This window comes from Sorex fumeus, unplaced genomic scaffold (genome assembly GCF_029834395.1).
Source record: "Sorex fumeus unplaced genomic scaffold, SorFum_2.1 ptg000131l, whole genome shotgun sequence".
Taxonomy (NCBI): Eukaryota; Metazoa; Chordata; class Mammalia; order Eulipotyphla; family Soricidae; genus Sorex; species Sorex fumeus.
The window spans coordinates 39930265-39936809 of NW_026606188.1; positions in this window are offsets into that span (position 1 = coordinate 39930265).

The following is a 6545-nucleotide window of genomic DNA, read 5'->3' on the forward strand; positions in this document are numbered from 1 at the left end:
AAACCCTGATGGTGGCTGGGTGTAGCTCAAAAACAAAACAAAAAGGAAAAAACGCAGAATGAGGAGGACTGGAGAGATAGTTCCGCAGGAAAGGAACTTGCCTTGCATGCAGCTAACCCAGGTTTGACCCCTGACATCCCATATGATCCCTTGACCTCCTGTCAGGGATTGCTTCTGAGCACAGAAGCAGGAGAAGCCTCTGAGCAGTAATGGGGTGCCCCCCCATGAATTAAATAAAAATTTTAAATGAATTAAAATGCAGAATGAATGCTTTCATACACTCATTATAGTCTGCTTTTCAGATTAATTTAGAAATAGCTTTATAGATACTAGAGTACTATTCAAACGGTAGAGTGCTCTGTTGGAGTTGAGATAGCTCAGGGTCACTGCCCCCAGCACTGTCCACTATGGCCCTGGTGGCCTGCAGAGCGCTCCCACACCCACTGATTAGCCAAGTATCGCTGGGGGCGTCCTGAAGCTCCCTGAGCCTTCCTCGGGAGCCCTCCCCACCTCCCCCTCACAAAATCACTTTATAAGTGGAACAGATCTCTGAGTTGTGAGACAAATGTCTGAATGGCTGTGGAAGTAATTTCAATGTGGATAAAGATAAACTCTCCCATAAATCAAATCCTTAAAAAATTGTAAGGGCCTGACCTGGGAGAAGGCTCAAAGGACTGGAATATAGAGTCCCCAGGTTCAATCCTTGTCACCATAAGGTCCTTCAGTACCACCAGAGCGACATCCCCTTCCAGGCTCTCCACCTGAGCACTGTCGGCACCTGGACCAGGTGTGGCCCAAAACCAAACACACGAAGCCGGAGAGATAATACAGGGGGTAAGGTGTTTGCATCCCGCCAATGGTCCAAGCCTCTGGCACCACATGTGGACCCCTAAGCACTGCCAGGAGTTACTCCCAAACAATAACAAAACACAAACACATAAGAAAAGTTGTAGGGCCCATGAGTGTAACTCAGGATTAGACATATGCAAGTATGATTTCCATCCCCACAACCCCCAGTGAAGTGAATTAAAATAAATTCAAAACTATAGGATGAGGGGCTGGAGGGTTAGTAGAGCTGGTGGGGCATTTGCCTGCACACCACTGACCCAGGTTCAATCCCTGGCATCCCGTATGGTCCTCCAAGACTACCAGGAGTGATCCCTGAGTGCAGAGTCAAGAGTTAGTCCTGAATATAGCAGGGTATGGCCCAAAAATAAATGAACAAATTATAGAATGCATAACAGGGATCAACTCCTGAGCACCAAATTGGGAGTAGCTCCTGCCTGGGCACTGCTGGGATTGACCAAATAAACAGCAACAACAAAATTGTAGACTGTGTCCTTGTCTTGGGACAGAGAGATAGCTCAGCAGGTATGGCCGCTCGTACACGGCTGACCCAGGTTAGATTCCCAGCATCCCATTCCATACAGTTCCCTGAGCCCTGCCAGGAGAAATCCCTGAGTGCAGAGCCAGAAGTAACCCCTGAACATCACTGAGTGTGTTACCCCCCAAAAGAATGTGTCCTGTCTTCTTCCCCTTTTCCTTTGATCTAAGTCGATATTTCCCAGAGTGATGCTATGGGGAGGGGGTGTTGTATACCCCACCTAGGATGGAATTTTGTGGGGTGGGGAGAAGTTTTGTAGTTTCAGGTGCAATCAGAAGCACTTTCTGTTTGCTTCAAGATGATTATTGGAGAGAAAGTGAGGGGACCTTAAGGTATCTGCCTTGCAGGTGACTTGACACTGGTCTGATCCCAACACCACCAGAAGTGATCCCTGAGCACCACCTGAGAACATGTTTGTGTGTTTGGGAGATGCAGGGTAAGCAGAGAGCTAGGGAACAAGAGAACATACAGAGGAGATTGGGGGCTGGATTTCTCTCCTCCAGTCCAAAGAGTTACATTTATGGGCTGTATTTGTTTCTCTGTTTCTTTGTTTGGGGGTCATACCCCACTGTGCTCAGGGCTTACTCCTGGCTCGATGCTCAGGGATCATTTCCGGTAGTGGTACAGGGACCCGATGTTGTGCTGGGAATTGATGACCTCATTTGACAACCAATTTCCACATTGATATTAGGTTTGAAAATGGTGACAGATACATGGGTGACCAATGTATAAGGCTTGTTGGTGAAGCTTCGTCTTCATGGAGTTTCCTAGACATGGACAGTTTCCTGGACAGTTTGACCCAAACAGTTTACTTGAGCCTGGTGGCCACATGCACTCCCAAAGAGCTCTTCTCCTGCATGGCAGATTTATGGATCTGTCTGTGCGCCTAAGGCCCACGCTTCTGGAAGCTCGTTCCGTGGCTGAGGGTGTATTCTCCCTCACTTCCTCAAGGATCAGAGCAGCCCTGCTTCCTGCCACCTATCTTGGCAGGCGCTGTCCTGTGGGCCCAGAAGGGAAAAACTGAGCTCATGTGTTTAATACAGACGGTTAGAGAGCCAGCACAGCAGGTGAGGTGCTTGCCTTGCATGCAGCTCACTCTCATATGGTCCCTGGCACCTCCTATGGTCCCCGGAGCCCCACCAGCAGTGGTCTCTGAGCACAGAGCCAGGAGTCCTGAGTGCCTGTAGCATTCTCCTCCTATTCATCCATTTGCTTGAGCAGGCTCCAGTAACGTCTCCAGTGAGCTCTGGCATATCGAATACCCCACGGGGAGCTTGCCAGGCTCTGCCGTGTGGGCGGGATACTCTCGGTAGCTTGCCGGGCAATCCGAGAGGGATAGAGGACTCGAACCTGGGTCGGCCGGGTGCAAGGCAAACGCCCTACCCACTGTGCTATTGCTCCAGCCCCTGGCATGGCTCAAAATAATAAAATAGGACATTTTGCCTTGCATGTGGCTGACTCCAGTCAGATTCTGTGCCACCTGGTCTCCCAAGCACTGCCCGGGGCTGACCCCGGAGCACAGAGTTGAGAGTAGTTCCCAGGCATTGCTGGGTGTGGCTCTAGAGCCCAATCCATTAATAAATAAATAGGAAGATGGCAAGGAGCATAGAACAAATAAGCTCCACAACGTCTATGCCTTTGGATTCAACCAGAGAGAAGGTTGCTGAGAATTGGGCGTTGAACCAGAGGGGAGAAGCATTGTCATACAATAACAGCAGGATTTTAGGGTGCATGACCTAGATTGGGTCTTATTTCCTACAAGATAAGGGACTGGCGGCAAGAGGGTTCTTTTTCTTTCAGGCTCAGACAATGGCACGCTTCTCCTACGAGGGCCGTGTGGCTTAAATAATAATTGATGCCACAGTCCTGGTTCACGAGACCAAATATAAATCATCTGTAGTAGTTTCTTCCACCCAGAAATCAACTAAAGCGGAAGCTCCCTCTGTTCTGACACCTGAGAACAGTGGGGGGCCGGGCCGAGGAAAAGGGGGGGGGCAGGGGACGGCAAAGATACCAGATTGCGCCACGGCACGTGGGTATGTGTCCCCCGACGCTGGCGTCTGCGTGCGCACATGTGTCTGTGAGCGGAGACCCAGGAGGCGCTGATGAACACCGTTAGTGATTCAGCAACATCTGCTCGTGCCGCGGGGGGTGTCTCTTCTGGAGGGAAAAACCCCTCTGCTTCTGTCACTCTTGGCAGAAGTACGTGTGGACACAGTCACAGCACAGAGCGTTCTGGGGAATCTGGGTGCTCACTCTGCATCCCACAGATGGGCTGATGTTGGGGGGGGGAATGAAAAGCACCATTACGTCAGGACACATTCCAATCAGGGCCCCAAGCAATGGTACAGCCGGTAAGACGCTCACCTTGCCCCTGGCTTACCTGAGTTCAATCCCTGGGCCCCTGCCCCCAGAAGGGATCCCCGAGCACAGGTTCAGCCCTGAGCACTGCCAGGTGTGACCCTACAACTGGACAAAAAAACACCCAGAAACAACAAAGCCTGCCCCGGCTTCTGTTCAGTGAGCTCTGACAGTCTCCTCACCGGCAGAATCATCTCACCAGAGACCAGGGTCCGCGTGTCCTGCAGTTCCATGGGCTGCGAGACCATGGACACAGGGAGCACTACTCTCTTCCATGTCATTCTGAAAGGTGGTGGGAATTTGGGGAACAGAGGACTCTGGTTTCTTGTCATAGTCTGGGGAACTCCCCAGGCCTCCTAGTGGCGACCCCCCAACAGCTCTGGCTGTTGATGCCATGACTTGAGGTGGTCCTGGGCATGAGGGAGAGTGAAGGGAGACCCCGCTGTACCCACAACTCTGGGGCGTGTGAAGTTTCTGCCAGCGGCTTAAGGATGCAGGTTCCCAAGGCCTCCGGGTGGAACCACCAGGAGAGGGAGCACCCCCAAACACAAGGCTGGTGGTGATCGACCAGGTGGGAAGCCCAAAGGGGCGGTAATATTTGCTTTCTTCTCCTTAACACTGGGAGTTATTTGTAACGACTCCTTCCGCCTGGACGTTCCCTACATCCCTGGTTCAGATCCCTGGCACTGCCTAGGCCCCTGGGCACCCCAAGAGGGTATTCCTAAGGGCCAGGGGTACTCCCTGTGCACTGCCCTGTGTGGCCCAAAGCTCCCGCTAAATAAATCAATCTTTTAAATATATAAGAGCCTGGGGGCAGTGCAATAGAACAGGAAGTAGGGCATTGACCTTGCATAAGGCTGCCAGGGTTCAATCTCAGGCATCCCATAAGGTTCCCTGAGCACCAGCGGGAGTGATTCCTGAGAGTTAAGTGGGAAGTAACTTCTGAGCGCAGCTGGGTGTGACCCAACAACAACAGAAAAGTAAAAAGTCAGTTCTGGCCTGGGGGTGTGGCTCAGGGCACAGAGCAGACATGGGGGTCCCTGAAGTCTATCATCACTTGCCCTGGTGTGGAAGTGGGCCAGTCTGGGGTGCTGATGAACACTCCTCTGACGGGGCCATCCCGGGGCCAGGAGGGTGGGAGTGAATCACTATTCCTGAGGCAGGAGAGAGAAAGGGAACACAGACCCTCCTGGCTTTTCTCCCCCAACCCCGCCCCTCCACCCAGGGCCGGAGTCCCCACCCTGAACCCACACCCACTGTGGGTGGCAGGGCCAGCACCCATGGTGGCTTGGGGTGTCAGCTTGCTGGCCTCGAAGGTCTCCTGGAGACCAGAGTGGGTAACCTGAGCCCCCTTCCTGCCCTGGGGTCCCAGAGGAGGACAAACTGAGGTTCCCAGTGGGCTGGGTCGGCCGGGAGGGAAAAGCTGGGCTTCTGGGCTGAACTCCAGACTCGGCTGTTGGGGGGGGAGGGGGGGACAGAGCAGCCGCCGCCACAGAGGCCAGGCGCCCCGCCCCCCTCAGACAGACGGGGTATCGATCCCGCTCACCTCCCCCCCTCTCCACTTCACGGCGCAGCTAATGGCCTGGAAAAAACTGGCCAGCTGTTCCCCAGCTGTGACATAATGAGCTCAGGGACGATCAATGCCCCGTTCCGGTCTCTAATGAGGCCGCCGAGTGGCTGGGGGGGACGGAGTGGCCTGTTTCCTGAGGGCACAGCTTCCACTCCTGTCCCCAGCTGCTGTCTGCTGCTGTCACCTGGGCCAGGCGTCTGTGCCCTGGAGGCGGGGCGGAACCCTCCAGGGGGCCTAGGATGGGGGGTAGAGTGGGTTTCTGGCCGACCCTATTAGGTGGGGGTGAGCAGGGCCTGCCTGGAAAGCAGCAGACCCCGGCTAAGCCGTCAGCCCCCCTCTCTGCACCTGGGTCATCACCGGTCAGTGGTCTTTGGTCTCCATCCTTCAGGGCCCCGCCCAGGAGCCGCTCCCCCCCCCCCCCCCCCAGGCCCTGGATGCCCATCCCCACCTCTAGGAAAGAGGCTGTGAGCAGCTCCCAGCCGGGCGGGCAGCTTCCTCTGCTATTTATACCTTCAGCCCAGGAGGGAGGGATCAGATTCTCGAGCATTCGCTGCAGAGGAGGAAGTGAGGGTGGAGAGAGCTGGAGGGGGAGAGGAACAGGAAGGCAGGAAGGCCAGAGGTGCTGAGGACGGGACAGGAGCCCGGGAGAGTGTGAAATGAGGCCACAAGGGAAGACAGAGGAGATCGGAGAGGACAGGCTTCCGGGTCAGGCCCCAGGAGCCGGATCCCATGTCCCCCGTAGGGAAGGAAAGGTGTGGCAGCTAGGGCCGTGCTGGGGGGGGGGGGGGTCTATGCTGGGGTCACAGCTGCACCGGGTAGCGTGGGGAGGTCTGACCACAGAGGAAAGCCTGCAGGTAGGGGCTTGGAAAGGAGTTGGAGCAAGTTAGAGCGGATGTGTGTGTGTGTGTGTGTGTGTGTGTGTGTGTGTGTGTGTGTGTGTTAAAGGTGCTAACTACAGAGGCTTGGAGTGAGGGCTGGAGGGTTTCCAGGCCTCCTTTCTGCTGCCCTTGCTAGGCCAGCCAGTGACCTTTAGATTGCCTGGTCCTGGGTACCGCTCTCAGCCAACTGGAGCCTCCTACCTGAGCCCATCACACACAAATCAGTCCCAAGAACCCCACTCCCCCTTTTTCCCCAGTGAATCCAGGTTTCACAAAAGCAAGGCAAGTGCCCCCCACCCCCCACCCCGCTGAGCAACCTCCTTGGCCCTCCAGGGGCCTCCTTGGCTCTCCA